Here is a 21,058-nt window from a genome sequence, read left to right on the forward strand (position 1 = left end):
TCTGGAGCATCCACGATGCTGAGAATGACGTGGGTAGCACGTGTAGTGAGTTGGTCTTACCGCAGGTAAAGAGTCCACAGCCAGATAAGGAGTGGAAGACCAGCAGGAAGAGCAGTGCAAGGAAGGTAGTGTAGGGGTCCCCTGTGGTCATCCCCCTGCAAAACAGATACACTGCTTTTGAGTACTGTTGAGGGGGATGACTCATCAGGGGAGGGCAGCAGCAGCCAAGTTCAAGGCACTGTGGCTGGCTCTGCTGCACAGGAGGGCAGAAAAAGAGTGGGAGAGCAATAGTGATAGGGGATTCAATGGTAAGGGGAATAGATAGGCGTTTCTGCGGCTGCAACCGAGACTCCAGGATGGTATGTTGCCTCCCTAGTACAAGGGTCGAGGATCTCTCGGAGCAGGTGCAGGACATTCTGAAAAGGGAGGATGAATAGCCAGTTGATGTGGTGCACATTGGTACCAATGATATCGGTTTTAAAAAAAGGGATGAAGTCCTACGAGATGAATTTAAGGAGCTAGGAGCTAAATTAAAACATAAGACCTCAAAAGTAGTAATTTTGGGATTGCTACCAGTGCCACGAGCTAGTCAGAGTAGGAATCGCAGGATAGCTCAGATGAATACGTGGCTTGAGCAGTGGTGCAGCAGGGAGGGCTTCAAATTCCTGGGGCATTGGAACCGCTTCTGGGGAGGTGGGACCAGTACAAAGCGGACGGTCTGCACCTGGGCAGGACTGGAACCAATGTCGTAGGGGGAGTGTTTGCTAGTGCTGTTGGGGGGGGGGGAGTTAAACTAATATTGCAGGGGGTTGGGAACCAATGCAAGGAGACAGAGGGAAACAAAATGGAGACAAAAGCAAAAGACAGAAAGGAGATGAGTAAAAGTGGAGGGCAGAGAAACCAAGGCAACAAACAAAAAGGGCCACTGTACAGCAAAATTCTAAGGGGTCAAAGTGTAATAAAAAGGCAAGCATGAAAGCTTGGTGCCTCAATGCAAGCATTATTTGGAACCCAGGAGAGGGCTCTGAGCTAGTTAGAGTGGGTGAGAGCTCAGATGAACAGAACCCCAAGAAAGAATGCAGGAGGCAACAGACCAGAGTAGCACTGGGGTAAGGGTAAACCACAAGGTGATAGGAAGGGACAATATGTATGAATATAAAGGGGCTGCAGGAGGGGTCAAAACTAAAAATCATGGTTTTAAAAACTAGTATTAAAACACTCTACCTAAACGCACGCAGCATTCGAAATAAAGTAAATAATTTGACGGCACAAATCATTACAAATGAGTATAATTTGGTGGCCATTACAGAAATGTGTTTGCAGGGTGGCCAAGACTGGGAATTAAACATACAAGGGTATTTGACAATTCGGAAAGATAGACAAGAAGGGAAACGAGGTGGGGTAGCTTTATTAATAAAGGATGATATCAGGGCAGTTGTGAGACACGATATTGGCTCAAATGAACAAAATGTTGAATCACTGTGGGTGGAGACTAAAGATAGTAAGTGGGGGAAAAAGTCACTGGTGGGTGCAGTTTATAGGCCCCCAAATAATAACTTCACGGTGGGGCGGGCAATAATCAAGGGAATAATGGAGGCATGTGAAAAAGGACTGGCAGTAATCATGGGGGATTTTAACCTACATATCAATTGATCAAATCGCACGGGGTAGCCTTGAGGAGGAATTCATATAATGCAGATGGGATTGTTTCTTAGAACAGTATGTTACAGAACCTACAAGGGAGCAAGCGATCTTGGATCTGGTCCTGTGTAATGAGACAGGAATAATAAACGATCTAGTAAAAGATCCTCTCGGAATGAGTGATCACCGTATGGTTGAATTTGTAATACAGATTGAGGGTGAGGAAGTAGTGTCTCAAACGAGTGTACTATGCTTAAACAAAGGGGACTACAGTGGGATGAGGGCAGAGTTGGCTAAAGTGGAATGGGAACGCAGATTAAACGGTGGCACAGTGGAGGACTTTTAAGGAGCTCTTTCATAGTGCTCAACAAAAATATATTCCAGTGAAAAAGAAGGGCGGTAAGAGAAGGGATAACCAGCCGTGGATAACCAAGGAAATAAAGGAGAGTATCAAATTAAAAACCAATGCGTATAAGGTGGCCAAGGTTAGTGGGAAACTAGAAGATTGGGAAAATTTTAAACGACAGCAAAGAATGACCAAGAAATCAATAAAGAAAGGAAAGATAGATTACGAAAGTAAACTTGCGCAAAACATAAAAACAGATAGTAAAAGCTTTATAACGGAAAAGAGTGACTCAAGTAAATGTTGGTCCCTTTTTAGAAGAGAAGGGGGATGGAAATGGCTGAGACCTTAAACAATTATTTTGCTTCGGTCTTCACAGTGGAAGACACAAAAACCATGCCAAAAATTGCTGGTCACGGGAATGTGGGAAGGGAGGACTTTGAGATAATCGCTATCACTAAGGGAGTAGTGCTGGACAGGCTAATGGGACTTGAGGTAGACGAGTCCCCTGGTCCTGATGAAATGCATCCCAGGGTATTAAGAGATGGCGGAAGTTATAACAGATGCATTCGTTATAATCTACCAAAATTCTCTGGACTCTGGGGAGGTACCAGCAGATTGGAAAGCAGCTAATGTAATGCCTCTGTTTTTTTTTTAAAAGAAAAAGGGGGCAGACAAAAGGCAGGTAACTATAGGCCAGTTAGTTTAACATCTGCAGTGGGGAAAATGCTTGAAGCTATCATTAAGGAAGAAATAGCGGGACATCTAGATGGGAATAGTGCAATCAAGCCGATGCAACATGGATTCATGAAGGCGAAATCATGTTTAAGTAATTTACTAGAATTCTTTAAGGATACAACGAGCATGGTGGATAGAGGTGTACTGATGGATGTGGTGTATTTAGATTTCCAAAAGGCATTCGATAAGGTGCCACACAAAAGGTTACTGCAGAAGATAAAGGTAGGCAGAGTCAGAGGAAATGTATTGGCATGGATCGAGAATTGGCTGGCTAACAGAAAGCAGAGAGTCGGGATAAATGGGTCCTTTTTCAGGTTGGAAATCGGTGGTGAGTGGTGTGCCACAGGGATCGGTGCTGTGACCACAACTGTTTACAATAGATGACCTGGAAGAGGGGAGAGAGTGTAGTGTAACAAAATTTGCAGATGACACAAAGATTAGTGGGAAAGCGGGTTGTGTAGAGGACACCGAGAGGCTGCAAAGAGATTTTAGATAGGTTAAGTGAATGGGCTAAGGTTTGGCAGATGGAATACAATGTCGGAAAATGTGAGGTCATCCACCTGGGGGCGGGGGGGGGGAAACAGTAAAAGGGAATATTATTTGAATGGGGAGAAATTACAACATGCTGTGGTGCAGAGGGACCTGGGGGTGCTTGTGCATGAATCCCAAAAAGTTAGTTTGCAGGTGCAGCAGGTAATCGGGAAGGCAAATGGAATGTTGGCCTTCATTGCGAGAGGGATGGAGGACAAAAGCAGGGAGGTCCTGCTGCAACTGTACAGGGTATTGGTGAGGACGCAACTGGAGTACTGCATGCAGTTTTGATCACCTTACTTAAAGAAGGATATACTAGCTTTGGAGGAGGTACAGAGACGATTCACTAGGCTGATTCCGGAGATGAGAGGGTTACCTTATGTCTTTACTCGTTGGAGTTCAGAAGGATGAGGGCTCGAGGGGCTAGATGGCCTACCCCTGTTCTCAGAGGAGATATTGGGTCAGATGCTTTGTCAAAAAGGTAGGTTTTAATGAGCGTCTTAAAGGAAGGTGGAGCAGTTGAGATTACTCGGCTTAGGGCCTGTGCAACAAAAGACATGGCTGCCAATGGTTGAATGATTATATCAGGGATGCTCAAGAGGGCAGAAATAGAGGAACGTGGATATCTTGGTGTGGGGGGAGAGGGTTGTGGGCTCGATGAGATAGAGAGGGTCAAGGTGTTGCTTAACCGTGAGCCAATGTAGTCAGCAAGCACAGGGGTAATGGATGAGTGGGACTTGGTGTGAGTTCGGATACGTGCATCTGAGATTTGGATGACCTCCAGTTTACATAGGGTAGAAAGTGGGAGGCCAGCCAGGAGTGCATGGGAATAGTCCAAGTATAGAGGTAACAAAGGGTTTCAGCAGAAGAGCTAAGGCAGGGGTGGAGACGGGCGATATTGGAGGTGGAAATAGGCAGTCTTAGTTATGTCATGGATGTGTGGTCGGAAGTTCATTTCAGGGTCAGATATGACATCAAGGTTGTGAACAGTGATTCAGGCTCAGACAGATGAGGGACAGCGATGGAGTCAGTGGCTAAGGAACGGAGTTTGTAGCGGGGCCTGAAAACAATGGCTTCAGTCTTCCTAATATTTATTTTGAGAAAATTTGTGCTCATCCAGAACTGGATGTCGGACAAGCAGTCTGGCAATTTAGAGACCATGGAGGGTCGAGAGAAGTGGCGGTGAAGTAGAGCTGGGTGTCTTTCGCGTACATGTGGAAATTGATAGTGTTTTCAGATGATGTTGCCAAGGGGCAGCACGTAGATGAGAAATAGGAGGGGGCCAAGGATACATCAGAGGTAATGATGTGGGAGTGGGAAGAGAAGCCATTACAGGATATTCTCTGGCTATTGGATAGGTAAGAATGGAACCAGGTGAGTGCAGTCCCACCCAGCTGGATGACAGTGGCGAGGTATTGGAGGAGGATGGAGTGGTCAACCATGTCATAGGCTGAAGACAAGTCGAAGAATGAGGAGGGATGGTTTACCTTTGTTGCAGTCACAAAGGATGTAATTTGTGACTGAGAGCCATTTCGGTGCTGTGGCGAGGCGCAAACCTGATTGGAGGCATTCAAAGTTGGGCACAGATTCGGGAGGTGACATGTTCAAGGACTTTAGAGAGAAAAGGGAGGTTGGAGATGAGGTGGTAGTTTGCAGGAACGGCTGGGTCAAGGGTTGTTTTTTTTGAGGGGCTGATGATGGCAGTTTTGAAGGGTGGGGGTGGTACCTGAGGAGAGAGAGAGAACCGTTAACAATGTCAGCTAACATGGAAGACCGAAAAGGAAATTGGGTGGTTAGCAGTTTGGGAATAGGGTCAAGGGAGTAGGAAGTGAGTCTCATGGACAAGATGTGTGGGGAGATCGACAAGAAACTGGAGAAAGATGCGAGTTCAGGGCTAGTGCAGGGGGGATCCTGATGGTCTGGGGGAGAGTGGCAGAGACAGCTGATTGGATGGTCTTAATCTTGGAGACAAAGTTGTCCATGAGCTCCTCTCACTTGCTGGAGGAGACAGGTGAGAGAGGTTTAAGAAGACTGCTAACGGTAGAGAATAGAAGCCGGGGGGTTATCTTTGCATTCCAGAATGATTGATTCTGGAATAGTGAGCAGTTTTGGCAGATGAGAGTAAGATCTGATCATGCTTTGTGACCCAGTCGGATCTGGTGGTGAATGGCTAAACCAGTTGTCCACCTTATCTGTTCAAGTCTGTATCAATTAGACTTAAGGGAGCGAAGATGAGGGCTGTACCAGATGGAACAGCCAAGGTGAGCGAGAGAGTTAATGGGGACTAGGGCATCAAAGGTAGCGGTGAGGGTGTGATTGAGCAGATTGGTAGCTGCGGAAATGTTGTGGTGAATGGAGGGCTAAAGGCTGGACAGTTGAGATTTCATAAGTGCAGGGATTAAGGGGTTATGGGGAGCAGGTAGGGAAGTGGAGCTGAGTCTGATCGGATCGGCCATGATCGTATTAAATGCCAAAGCAGGCTCGAGGGGCCATATGGCCTACTACTACTCCTATTTCTTACGTTCTTGTGTTATTGTAAGAAAGTTGGGAAGTTTTTTTCCGGGGTGGACAAGTGTTGGGGGTGGGGGAGTAGGAGGGGGATGTGGGTGGAGAGCGATACAAGAAAGTGGTCAGAGGTGGCCTTATCTGCGATTTAACACAATTGGAATAATGAGGTCACGCGAGAAGCAGGTTGAGGAGGTGGCTGTGTATATGGGTTGGGAAATGGAGGCAGCGATTTAAGGGAGGGTGGTGAACATGATGAATTGAGATGAAGGTTGAAATCACTGAGGATGAGAAGTCATTTCATACAGAGGCTGAGGGAGGAAAGCAGTGAGGATATATTGTGATATAACTTTTATAGTACTTGGATGGGCAGCAGAGAATGAGAATTTTAATTGATAGGTTTGAGGGGTGGACTAAGGTGAGGTGCTACTGAGTACAGAAATAGGGTAGGCCAATGAACGCGTGGATGGAAGGATGGTGCAGGAGGGTCAGCTTTAGATTCCTGAGGCATTGGGACTATTTCTGGGGGAGGTGGGACGTGTACAAGCCAGACGGGTTGCACCTCAACAGAGCCGGGACCAATATCCTCACAGTAGAGTTTGCTAATGCTGTTGGGGAGGGTTTAAACTAGCTTAGCAGGGGGAATAGGAACCTGAGAATAGATTCAGTAGGGAGAGAAGCAAATCTGGAATTGGAAAGCAATAAAGTAAAAAGTGAATTTGGAAGACTGGAAACCAGGGCTAGAAAATAGACAACAAGGAAGTTTGGCAGTGCCAAATGCTATATATTTCAATACAAGGAGTATAGGGAATAAGGGAAATGAGCTGAGCACAGATAGACATTTGGGAGTATGATATTGAGATTTGGCTAAAAGAAGGGCAGGTATGGCAGCTAAACATTCCTAGTTGCAGGGTTTTCAGATAGGATAGAGAAGGGGGTACAAAAGCAGGGGGGGGTGGGGGTTGCAGTATTGATTAAAGAAACAATTACAGCTGTGAGGAGGGATGACATGTTGGAAGGATCATCAAATGAGGCCATATGGGTTGAATTGAAGAACAACGAAGGGGTGATCACACTGCGGGTAGTGTACTATAGACCCCCAAACAGTCAGAGGGAGATAGATGAACAAATATGTGGGCAAATTTCTGCGAAGTGCAAAAACTATAAGGCAGTAATAGGAGATTTCAACTACCCCAATATTAACTGGGGTAAAATTAGTGTGAAAGGTATAGAGGATGTGGAATTCCTAAAAATGCATTCAGGAGAAATTTTTTTTAGCCAGTATGTAGCAAGGGAAGCGGTAGTTCTGGGCTTTGTTCCAGGGAATAAAGCTGGGTAGGTGGAAGACGTATCGGTGGGAGAGCATTTTGGTGCTAGTGATCATAATTCAGTTAGATTTAGGGTAGTTATGGAAAAGAACAATAAACCAGGAATAAAAGTTCTCAATTTGGGGAAAAGACAATTTTGATAAGCTGAGAGGTGATTTTAGCCATAGTGGACTGGAAGCAGCTACTTGAAGGTAATCAGTGGAAGATGTTCGTGGAGGATCCAGAGCATGTATGTTCCCTTAAAGAAAAGGGTGGGACTAACCAATCTAGAGCCCCCTGGTATCAAGGGACATACGAGGTAGGTAAAGAAAATGGGGGGCTTATGACAGATACTGAGGGCTAAATACTGCAGAGAAATATAGAAAGTGCAGGGGTGAAATTAAAAAGGGAATTAGGAAAGCAAAGAGAGCATGAAAACATTTTGGCAAGGAAACTAAAGGTGTTTTATAAATGCATTTTAAGAACCAGGGAATAAGACCGTGTAGGGCCTATTAGTGACCATAAGGTAATCTGTGTGTGGATGCGTAAGATGTGGGTATGGTTCTTAATGAATACTTTACATCTGTTTTCATGAGAGGGGCGATGCAGACATTGCAATTGGGGAGAAGGCTTGAATGTAGGTGGTATGTGTTGTGTATGCAATAACTAACTCCAAGAGGTATGACCTTGGCTCTGTTTTATTAAGGCCCAAAGTGACTAATATACAAATGACTGGCCTTTTATACTTGGGCTGCACACATGTGCGTCCAGCCCAATGGCATCCAACAGTGACGCCATCTAGTGGCTAGTGATTCCAAAAGTACATACATGACTGTGTATGATTAAGAAATTTGCAGATAACACTAAAATCGGCTGTGTGGTTGATAATGAAGAGGAAAACTATCGACTGCAGGAAGATATTGATGAATTGGTCAGATGGGCAGAACAGTGGTAAATGAAATTCAATCCAGAGAAGTGTGAGGTAATGCATTTGGGGAAGACTAACAAGGTAAGGGAATACACAATAAATGGTAGGACACTGAGAAGCATAGAGGGACCTTGGAGTGCACATCCATGGATCCCTGAAGGTAGCAGGCCAGGAAGATAAAGTGGTTAGGAAGGTATACTGAATACTTGCCTTTATTAGCTGATGCATAGAATACAAGAGCAGGGAGGTTATGCTTGAACTGTATAAAACATTAGGCCACAGCTAGAGTACTGTGTACAATTCTAGTCACCACATTACAGGAAAGATGTGATTGCAATAGAGCGGGTGCAGAGGAGACTTACGAGGATGTTGCCTGGACTGAGAATATTAGCTATGAGGAAAGATTGGATAGGCTGGGTTTGCTTTGCAATGGAGGAGGCTGAGGGGAGACCTTATACTGAGGTGAATAAAATTATGAGGGGCCGAGAGAGTGGATAGAACATACCTATTTCCCTTAGCAGAGGGGACAAAAACCAGGGGGCATAGATTTAAAGTAATTGGTAGAAGGTTTGGAGGGGAGTTGAGGCGGAATTCCTTCGCCCAGAGGATGGTGGGGTCTGGCACTCGCTGCCTGAAAAGGTGGTAAAGGCAGAAACCCTCACCACATTTAAAAAGTATTTGGATGTTCACTTAGTGCCATAACCTACAGGGCTACGGACCAAGGACTAGAAAGTGGGATTAGGATAGATAGCTCTTTGTCGGCCGGCGCGGACATGTTGGGCTGAAATGACCACCTTCCATGCTGTAAATTTCTCTGATTTCTATGCTCAAAGGAGGAATAAATGGCAGAAGAGTAAGGGGACAGACAAGTTGTGGTTTGGTGATGAGAGCTGCACTGCCGCCACGGTGGTCTAAGTGGTGGAAGGTACAGCCGGGCGGGGAGGCTTCATTTTAAGGGTAAAGTTTCATCATCCCTCAGCCAAAGTTTCGTCAGGGCCATGATGTCAATGCCACCATCCACAATAAGCTCGTGGATGGCTAGGGCCATGTTTGCAAATGAACGGACGTTCTGGATGGAGATGCAGAGAGGGTTGATGATGGCTGCCCCACTGCCTGCGTCCACTGGGTCAGCACTTGGAGGAGTGAGTTGGACGGGGAGCAGATTTGCAAGATTAGCCCCCAACGGGTGTGCTGGGCGGCATGCTATTTCTTCAGATGCTCAAAGTGCTGCTGAATGTGCAGTTTGAGTTGGTTTTCTTGGCATATGCACCTATTCATGGCTGCATTGCAGGAGGAAATGGGTGGAGGCCTATTTTCCACCCCAGCACCAATTGCACTGCCTGTGTTCTTTCTGTGGTGGGGTCAGACATTCTTGTTTATATCATGACCCAGTGACCTCTTACTGACTGACCTGTGACTTATTTTCCTTTGCACCTGCTGTCACAGGCCAGGCGCTGCCTGCCCCTTTTTAACTGGAAGCTGAGGGACCACACAGATAGGAACAGCCCCTCGAGCCTGTTCCACCATTCAATTAGATCGTGGCTGATCTGTGCCTTAACTCCATTTATTCACCTGTTCTCCATATCCCTTGTTACACTTACCTGACAAAAGTTTATCAATCTCAGTCTTGAACATTGTGATTGACCCAGCATCCACAGCCTTTTGTGGCGAGAGTTCCAAATCTCGACTACCCTTTGTGGAAAAAGTCCCTCCTAAAATGGGCTAGCTCTAATTTTTAAGATTCTGCTTACTGCCGTGTGATCGACTGTCGGGTGACTATACCTCAAGAAATAGGTCCAACCAGAGTTGGCAACCATATACACTTTCTTTTGTCCCATTCCTTTTTAATCAAGCCAAAACTAGAATAATTTGTTACGATTTAAAATTTTTTTAATGCTGCAGTTTTTTTTAAACTGATTTCCATTTATTTGCTCAATGCCTGATTTTGCCATTCCTGTTATTTTGGAAACATTACTTCACACAGCTTTCTTATTCCACCACAGCGATTCACTTCTTTGTATCAATAAGTCATTTTTATAAAGTTGCTGAAAAAATGATTTCTTCAATTTAAAAAGCTCATAGTTCAGCTAAATTTATGGTAGGTACGCATGTTTTTAAGTGACCATGGGACTGGTTTTTCCAGTCAAAATTATCATTTCATGAAAATTTAGAGTATCATTATACTATATTAACTCAGAAGGCCGCTGAAAAATTCCAGCCATCTCTCAGACAGACTAATCATTGACTCACCAACATCTAGCAGGACCAGCTGAGCTGGATAATAGGACATCCATAATCTACATTATTGGCAATAATTAACCGGAGTACTTGAGCATGGATTTAAGGGATTTGATACTGGAGAATACGAAGAGATTAGTAGAGAACAATTGGGAAGGCAAAGAGGAACTATGAAATTAAATCGTTGAGGAACATAAAGCAAAATAGTAAAATATTTTAAAGGCTTATCAATTTAAAAAAAAAAAAAGGAAGGTTGGGATGGGAATAAGGCCATTAAGGTACAGAGAGAATAATACCACAGGTAACTGTAGGTTAAATAAGGGGCCGCCCATTTAAAACAGATGAGGAGGAATTTCATCTGTGGAATTTGCTGCCTTGGCGAGCTGTGCAAGCTGGGACATTGAATAACTTTTTGAGTGAGAAATAGACAGTTTCTTGAGTGATTTTAAGGGGTCATGGGGAGTGGGCAGGGAAGTAGAGCTGAGTCCATGATCAGATCAGCCATGATCTTTGTTATGTATGTAATAACTTGATAGACTGAATACTGTAAACTAACACAGGTACGATCCTGGCTCTGCTTTATTCGGGGGCCCAAAGTGAATACATTACATGATGGCTTGCCTTTTATATCTGGGCTGCACACGTGGGCACAGCCCAATGACCTCCGACAGTCACACCACCTGGTGGCTAGTAACTCCAAGCATACATACATGACGATATCCCCCTTTTTAAGATATTAGTAACAGTTTTTACAAATTGAGACGGTCTGGGGCTTTCCGCTCCTGAGTTGATTGTCTCAGTTCAACTTCAGCTTTGGGCGAGCGTTCTGTTATGACTGGGGGCTGGGTAGCCGATCTGATGGGAGTGGCAATGACCATGTCAGGGATTGAAAGTCCAGATTCATTGATTTCAACGGAGTCCTCTGATGACTGTGGGTACGTTGGTTGGTCACTGATTGTGTCTTCCTCAGACTGTTCCAGTTCATCTATATGCCACAGCTTTATCTGATCAACATGTTTCCTGCATGCTTGCCCATTCTTGAGCTTGACGATAAACACTCTGCTGCCCTCTTTGGCTGTAACAGTACTGGTGATCCACTTGGGACCTTGACCATAATTTAGTACATACACAGGATCGCTAACAAAAATGTTGCGTGGCGCAGCAAGCGATCATGATACCACTGCTGACTTTGACGTCTGTATTCAACATGATGGTTCAAGTCAGGGTGGACAATAGAGAGCCTGGCCTTCAGACCTCTCCATCAATACTTCTCCATAAGGGGGGGTCCCCGGTAAGCGTTGGGGTTCTTGTCCTGTAACTAAGCAATATGTATGACAAGCGAGTCTGCAGTGAACCTTGAGTTACACGTTTCATACTCTGCTTGATGGTTTGGACATCATGCTCTGCTTGACCATTACATGTGGGATTGAATGGTGCTAACCTCATGTTTGATGCCATTAAGTTTCATGAACTCTTGAAAATCCAGACTAGTGAAGCAAGGTCCGTTGATGCTTACAATGATGTCGGGCAGACCATGAGTAGCAAACATGACATGAAGGCTCTCGATGGTAGCTGTGGATGTACTGGATGACATGATTATACACTCTATCCACTTGGAATATGCATCCACCATAACTAAAAACATCTTTCCCAGGAAGGGACCTGCAAAGTCGATGTGGATCCTGGACCATGGTTTAGATGGCCACGACCACAGCCTCAGTGGCGATTCCGCTGGTACTTTACTTAGCACATGCAAGTGTTACACTGATGCACACACGATTCCAGATCCGAGTCGATTCCAGGCCACCATACATGAGACCTGGCAATGGCTTTTATGACAATAGCGGGATGAGTGCTATATAGATGATGTACAAATTTCTCTCTACCTTTCTTGGGCATAACAACACGATTACCCTGCAGTAAACAATCTGATTGAATGGATAGTTAGTCTTTGCGCTAGTTGTAAGGTTTGGTCTCATCACCCATTTGCTTGGGTATGGCAGACCAATCGCCACTAAGGACACAGCATTTCGCAACTGATAATATCGGGTCCTGGATGGTCCAGGTCTTGTCTTGTTGAGCCGTGACAGGGGTTCCTTCACTTTCAAAAGCATCCATAACTAACAGTAGGTCTGCAGGTTGTGGCATCTCCACCTCCGGTGTGGGCAACGGCAGACGGCTCAGTGCATCGGCACAATTCTCGGTGCCAGGTCTATGGCGAATGACATCATCATAGGCAGATAATGTCAGCACTCCCCTCTAGATGCGGGACAATGCATTGGTATTGAAACCTTTTTTGTTTTCCGAAAACAAAATGAAATGAGTGGCTTGTGATCTGTTTCCAGGTCAAACCGAAGACCAAACAGGTACTGATGCATCTTTTTAACACCATACACAGGCTAATGCTGCTTTTCCTACCACGCCGCAGGCTCTTTCCACCTTTGACAAACTTTTAGAAGCATACGCAACAGGTTGTAGTTTACCCGACTCATTAGCTTGTTGGAGCATGCAACCAACTCCATATGACTAAGCATCACAGGCCAATACTAGATGCTTACACGGATCATAATGTACCAGCAGCTGGTTAGAGCAAAGCAGATTTGTAGCTTTCTCTAAAGCTCTGTCTTGGGACGCACCCCAAACCCAGTTGTCGCATTTTCTTAGCAGCATATCCAGTGGCTCTAAAAGTGCTCAATCTAGGAAGGAAATTACCGAAGTAGTTGAGTAGACCCAGGAACGAACGCAGCTCCGTCACATTTGAGGCTTGGGTGCATTTTTGATGGCCGTGGTTTTCGAGTCCATAGGCCTGATGCCGTCAGCAGCAATTTTCCTCCCCAGGAATTTGACTTCCATGAAGATGCACTTAGACTGAAGTGTTCGGAATCCCACTTTGTCCAGACAATGTAGAACCTCTTCCAGGTTGTTCAGATGTTTGGCGATGTCACGAGCTGTGACCGGGATGTCATCTTGGAACATGACAGTTCTAGGGGCGGACTTCAGTAGAATCTCCATGTTCCTCTGAAATATGGCTGCAGCCGAGCGAATTCCGAAAGGGCACCTGTTGTAGATAAACAGTCCTTTGAGTATTGACGCACATAAGTTTCTTCGACGTCTCGACCAGCTCCTTTGTCATGTAGGCCAATGTTGGATCCATTTTAGTGAATGATTTCACCCCTGGCTAGTGTTGCAAACAGGTCATCAGCCTTCGGTAACGGGTATTGATCCTGTTTTGAAACTTGGTTGATCGTAACCTTGTAATCTCCACAAATCTTGACAGCACCATCATTCTTCAACACCGGAACACTGTGGCTGGCCCATTCATTAAATTCGACCAGTGATATGACCCCTTCATGCTGGAGTCTGTCCAGTTTGATTTTGATTTTGACCACCTCCCTCATCATGTATGGAACCATCTGAGCTTTATGATGGACGGGTCTTTCATTCGAATCCACGTGGATCTGCACCTTGGCTCCAGTAAAATTGCTGATGCCTGGTTCAAACAGCGAGGGGAACTTGCTCAACACTTGAGCACATGGAGTATCATCCTCCGACGACAATGCTTTGATATTATTCCAATTCCAATTTTATTTTTCATTTCTAGCCAATTCCTGCCGAACAACATTTGACCATTGCTTGGAACAATCCATAATGGTAAATCATGAACTGCACCATCATATGACACCTTGACTACTGCACTGCCAATCACCATTGAGTTCTTTAGTGTACGTATGCAACTTGGCATTGACTGAACTCAGCTTAGGCCTCACAGCTTGTCGAATGGCCTCCGGCTCATTATTGATTGACTCGCACTCGTGTCCAATTCCATCATTACTGGCACACCATAAACATAGAAACATAGAAAATAGGTGCAGGAGCCATTCAGCCCTTCGAGCCTGCACCGCCATTCAATGAGTTCATGGCTGAACATGCAACTTCAGTACCCAATTCCTGCTTTCTCGCCATACCCCTTGATCCCCCTAGTAGTAAGGACTACATCTAACTCCTTTTTGAATATATTTAGTGAATTAGCCTCAACAACTTTCTGTGGTAGAGAATTCCACAGGTTCACCACTCTCTGGGTGAAGTTTCTCCTCATCTCGGTCCTAAATGGCTTACCCCTTATCCTTAGATTGTGACCCCTGGTTCTGGACTTCCCCAACATTGAAAACATTCTTCCTGCATCGAACTTGTCTTAAACCCGTCAGAATTTTAAACGTTTCTATGAGATCCCCTCTCATTCTTCTGAACTCCAGTGAATACAAGCCCAGTTGATCCAGTCTTTCTTGATGTCAGTCCCGCCATCCCGGGAATCAGTCTGGTGAACCTTTGCCGCACTCCCTCAATAGCAAGAATGTCCTTCCTCCAGTTAGGAGACCAAAACTGTACACCATACTCCAGGTGAGGCCTCGCCAAGGCCCTGTACAACTGTAGTAACACCTCCCTGCCCCTGTACTCCAATCCCCTCGCTATGAAGGCCAACATGCCATTTGCTTTCTTAACCACCTGCTGTACCTGCATGCCAACCTTCAATGACTGATGTACCATGACACCCAGGTCTCGTTGCACCTCCCCTTTTCCTAATCTGACACCATTCAGATAATAGTCTGTCTCTCTGTTTTTAACCACCAAAGTGGATAACCTCACATTTATCCACATTATACTTCATCTGCCATGCATTTGCCCACTCACCTAACCTATCCAAGTCACTCTGCAGCCTCATAGCATCCTCCTCACAGCTCACACTGCCACCCAACTTGGTGTCATCTGCAAATTTGGAGATATTACATTTAATCCCCTTGTCTAAATCATTAATGTACAGTGTAAACAGCTGGGGCCCCAGCCACAGAACCTTGCGGTACCCCACTAGTCACTGCCTGCCATTCTGAAAAGTCCCCATTTACTCCTATTCTTTGCTTCCTATCTGCCAAACAGTTCTCAATCCACATCAGCACACTACCCCCAATCCCATGTGGTTTAATTTTGCACATTAATCTCTTGTGTGGGACCTTGTCGAAAGCCTTCTGAAAGTCCAAATACACCACATCAACTGGCTCTCCCTTGTCTACTCTATTGGAAACATACTCAAAAAATTCCAGAAGATTTGTCAAGCATGATTTCCCTTTCACAAATCCATGCTAACTTGGACTTATCATGTCACCTCTTTCCAAATGTGCTGCTATGACATCCTTAATTGATTCCATCATTTTGCCCACTACTGATGTCTGGCTGACAGTCTATAATTCCATGTTTTCTCTCCCTCCTTTTTTAAAAAGTGGGGTTACATTGGCTACCCTCCACTCCATAAGAACTGATCCAGAGTCTATGGAATGTTGGAAAATGACTGTCAATGCATCCGCTATTTCCAAGTATTCTGGGATGCAGACCATCAGGCCCTAGGGATTTATCCGCCTTCAATCCCATCAATTTCCCCAACACAATTTCCTGACTAAAGGATTTCCCTCAGTTCCTCCTTCTTACTAGACCCTCTGACCCCTTTTATATCTGGAAAGTTGTTTGTGTCCTCCTTAGTGAATACCGAACCAAAGTACTTGTTCAATTGGGCTGCCATTTCTTTGTTCCCTGTTATGACTTCCCCTGATTCTGACTGCAGGGGACCTACGTTTATCTTTACTAACCTTTTTCTCTTTACATATCTATCGAAGCTTTTGCAGTCCGTCTTAATGTTCCCTGCAAGCTTTCTCTCGTACTCTATTTTCCCTGCCCTAATCAAACCCTTTGTCCTCCTCTGCGGAGTTCTAAATTTCTCCCAGTCCCTGGGTTCACTGCTATTTCTGGCCAATTTGTATGCCACTTCCTTGGCTATAATACTATCCCTGATTTCCCTTGATAGCCACGGTTGAGCCACCTTCCCTTTTTTATTTTTACGCCAGACAGGGATGTACAATTGTTGTAGTTTATCCATACGGTCTCTAAATTTCTGCCATTGCCCATCCACTGTCAATCCTTTAAGTATCTATTGCCAATCTATCCTAGCCAATTCACGCCTCATAACTTCAAAGTTACCCTTCTTTAAGTTCTGGACCATGGTCTCTGAATTAACTTTCATTCTCCATCCTAATGTAGAATTCCACTATATTATGGTCACTCTTCCCCAAGGGGCCTCGCACAACGAGAGTGCTAATTAATCCTCTCTCATTACACAACACCCAGTCTAAGATGGCCTCCCCGCTAGTTGGTTCCTCGACATATTGGTCTAGAAAACCATTCATTATGCACTCCAGGAAATCCTCCTCAACCGTATTGCTTCCAGTTTGGTTAGCCCAATCTATATGCATATTAAAGTCACCTATGATAACTGCTGCACCTTTATTGCATGCACCCCTAATTTCCTGTTTGCCCTTCCCAACATCACTACCACTGTTTGGAGGTCTGTACACAACTCCCACTAATGTTTTTTGCCCTTTGGTGTTCTGCAGCTCTACCCATATAGATTCCACATCATCCAAGCTAATGTCCTTCCTAACTATTGCATTAATCTCGTCCTTTAACCAGCAATGCTACCCCACCTTTTTCCTTTTTATTCTATCCTTTCTGAATGTTGAATACCAATGGATGTTGAGTTCCCAGCCCTGATCATCCTGAAGCCACGTCTCTGTAATCCCAATCACATCATATCTAGCAACATCTATTTGCACAGTTAATTCATCCACCTTATTATGGATACTCTCATTAAGACACAAAGCCTTCAGGCTTGTGTTTTTTTAACACCCTTTGTCCTTTTTAGAATTATGATGTAGTGTGGCCCTTTTTGTTTCTTGCCTTTGTTTATTCGGCCTTCCACTACTGCTTTTTACCTTTCTACTATCTGTTTCTGACTCCATATTACTTTGCCCTGTCTCACTGCATAGGTTCCCATCCCCCTGCCATATTAGTTTAAACACTCCTGAACTGCATTAGCAAATGTTACCCCCAGGACATCAGTTCCAGTCCTGCTCGAGTGCAGACTGTCCCTTTTGTACAGGTCCCACTTCCCCCAGAACTGGTTCCAATGTCCCAGGAATTTGAATCCCTCCCTCTTGCACCACTGCTGAAGCCACGTATTTATTCTAACTATCCTGCTCCCTCTACTCTGATTAGCACATGGCACTGGTAGCAATCCAGAGATTACTACCTTTTTTGAGGTCCTACTTTTTAATTTAACTCCTAGCTCCCTAAATTCAGCTTGTCTGACTTCTTACCTATATTGTTGGTACCTACATGTACCACAATAAACTGGCTATTCACCCTCTCTCTCCAGAATGCCCTGCAGCTGCTCCGAGACATCCTTGACCCTTGCACCAGGGAGGCAACATACCATCCTGGAGTCTCGGTTGCGGCTGCAGAAACTCCTATCTATTCCCCTTACAATAGTGTCCCCTATCACTATAGCTCTCCCACTTTTTTTTTTTTTTTCCCCGCCCTTCTGTGCAACAGAGCCACCCATGGTGCCATGAACCTGGCTGCTCGTGCCTTCCCCTGGTAAGTCATCTCCCCCAACAGTATCCAGAATGGTATATCTGTTTTGGAGGGAGATGACCGCAGGGGACTCCTGCACTACCTTCCTGCTTTTGCCTTGTCTCTTGGTCACCCATTCACTATCTGTCCTAACCCTTAGCTGTGGTGTGACCAACTCACTAAATGTGCTATCCACAACGTTCTCAGCATCGCGCATGCTCCAGAGTGAGTCCATCCGCAGCTCCAGTGCCATCATGCAGTCTGTCAGGAGCTGCAGCTGGACACACTTCCCGCACACATAGTAGTCAGGGACACTGGAAGAGCATGACACGGGTCCGAGCTCTCCTGCCATGACTTAACCCTTAAATTAATTTACTTACTAAAATTTACTTAAACAGCTACTTTGTCGTTCGCTGCCAATTAAATCAGTCTAAAAGAGAGTTATACTTACCAGTTTTACATTAATCATTATCGGTTGGCTCTTTGTTAGGAACGAATACAGTCTATGCACTTCCTCCTCTGGTATCTCGGATTGCATATCTGGATCCATGCTATACTGGTCATCATCCTCGACGTGGTGTGTCGCAGCACGCTTGCTCAGTTGCGGACATGTGCTGGAGATGCCCCAGTCTCGCACAGCCTTTACAAATGTACTGTTTAACCCGACACAAATGAGGCCGATTGCCCCCACAACGTCAACACAGTGAAATCGGATTCATTCCCGTTGACTGACTTTGGGCAGCCACAGGTTTCGCATATGCAGTCGAGTAGGCTCTGCCAAACGATGATACAATCTTGTTTACAGTATTTGCCGAGTTCCGATTTTTCAATGATATCTGCTTTAAGTGTTTGTCCGTCGTCATGCATGCCTGGGCAATCGTGATAGCCTTGCTCAAATCCAACGTCTCCACCGTCAGTAGCTTACGCAGGATCACCTCGTGGTTGATGCCAATTACAAAAGTCCCACAGCATGCCTCCCAGTGAGTTTCTGAACTTACACGGTCCAGCTAGATGTCTTCGGTCGGCAACGAATTCCGACACATCCTGGCCCTCGGCGCGAACGTGCTTGTAGAATCGATATTGTGAGATAATGATGCCGCCTTCTAGTTTTGAGATGGTCATGTACCAGAGCACACAATTCCTCATAGCCCTTGTCCATTAGAATCTTCTCACCTGCAAGTCCATGAGTCCATAAATTTTAGACCGCCCTGCACCTAACTGCGTCAGTGGGTTTATCCATTTTGTTGGCCACAAAATACTGGTCCAGGTGAGCTACAAAATCTGCCCAGTCCTCCCTCCACGAATTTCTCCAGAATTCCAATTGTGCTCATTTTTTCATGTGAAGGTTCTTGAGTTACCTCGTCGCCAAATGTTATGCATGTAATAACTCGATAGACTGAATACTGTAAACTAACACATGTACGAACCTGGCTCTGCTTTATTCAGGCCCAAAGTGATTACATTACATGATGGCTTGCCTTTTATATTTGGGCCGTACACATCCATACAACCCAATGACCTCCGACAGTCGTGCCACCTGGTGGCTAGTAACCCCAAGCATACATGACAATCTTATTAAATGGTGGAGCAGGCTCGAGGGGCCAGGTGGTCCTGCTCCTGCTCCTAGTTCTTGTGTTCTCATATTAAATAAACTAATCCAACTCTGAGAAAACACCTGGTCCGGGTGGATTGCATCCACATATTTTAAAAGAATCCAGAGAAGAGATAGCTGAGGCATTACTACACATATTTAATAATTTGTTGGAAAAAGGTGTAGTGCCAGAGGACTGGTGGATAGCTAACATAATACCTATATTTTTAAGAAGGGGGCTAGAACATGTCCAGGGTATTATAGACCAGTCTGCTTAACATCGGTGGCAGGAAAAATAATGGACTCCCTACTAAAGAAGAAAATAGATTATCTAGAAACCAAAAATATAATAATGAATAGTTAGCATGGATTTCATAAACCTAGAAAATAAGTGCAGGAGTAGGCCTTTCAGCCCTTTGAGCCTGCACGATCATTCAATATGATCAAGGCTGATCATGCAACTTCAGTACCCCACTCTTGCCTTCTCTCCATACCTTCTGATCCCTTCAGCCATAAGGGCCTTTTGAATATATCTAACAAATTGGCCTCACCAACTTTCTGTTGTAGAGAATTCCATAGGTTCACCACTCTCTGGGTGAAAAAGTTTTTTCTCATCTTCATCCTCGATGGCTTACCCCTTAGCCTTGGACTGTGATTCCTGGTTCCAGACTTCCCCAACGTCGGGAACATTCCTCCTGCATCTAACCTGTCCAATTTCATCAGAATTTGATATGCTTCTGAGATCCCCTCATTCATCTAAATTCCAGTGAATATAAGCCTAGTCGATTCAGTCTTCCTTCATATGTCAGTCCTGCCATCCCAGAAATCAGTCGAGTGAACCTTTTGCTGAACACCCTCAATAGCAAGAATGTCCTTCCGCCGATCGAGACCAAAACTGCACACAATACTCAAGATGTGGTCTCATCAAGGCCCTGTACAACTGCAGCAAGACCTCAAATCATCTCGCTATGAAGGCCAACGTGCCATTTGCTTTCTTTACTGCCTGCTGTACTTGCATGCCTACTTTCAAAGATTAGTAAAAGGGGAGGTGCAATGAGCTGTGTGTCATGATACCTCAGTCAGTCACCATTCAGATAATCTGCCTTCCTGTTTTTGCCACAAGTGGATAACCTCACATTTATCCACATTATACTGCATCTGCCATGCATTTGCCCACTCACCTAACCTGTCCAAGTCACCCTGCAGCCTCTTACCATCTTCCTCACAGCTCACACTGCCACCCAGCTTAGTGTCATCTGCAAACTTGGAGATATTACATTCAATTCCTTTGTTTAATCATTAATGTATATTGTAAATAGCTGGGGTCCCAGCACTGAAACTTGCAGTACCCCACTAGTCACTGCCTGCCATTCTGAAAAGGACCTGTTTATTCCCACTCTTTGCTTCCTGTCTGCCAACCAGTTCTCTATCCACGTCAATACATTACTCCCAATCCATGTGCCTTAATTTTGCACACCAATCTCTTGTGTGGGACCTTGTCAAAAGCCTTTTGAAAGTCCAAATACACCACATCCACTGATTCTCCCTTATCCACTCTACTAGAATTTTTTTGAGGGTGTAACTAGAAGATTTGTCAAGCATGATTTCCCTTTCATAAATCCATGCTGACTTGGACCGATCCGGTTACTGCTTTCCAAATGCGCTGTTATTACATCTTTAATAATTGATTCCAGCATTTTCCCCACTACCGATGTCGGGCTAACCAGTCTATAATTCCTTCTTTTTTCTCTCCCTCCTTTTTTTAAAAAGAGAGGTTACAT

The sequence above is a fragment of the Pristiophorus japonicus genome, chromosome 9 (assembly GCF_044704955.1).
Source record: "Pristiophorus japonicus isolate sPriJap1 chromosome 9, sPriJap1.hap1, whole genome shotgun sequence".
Lineage (NCBI taxonomy): Eukaryota > Metazoa > Chordata > Chondrichthyes > Pristiophoridae > Pristiophorus > Pristiophorus japonicus.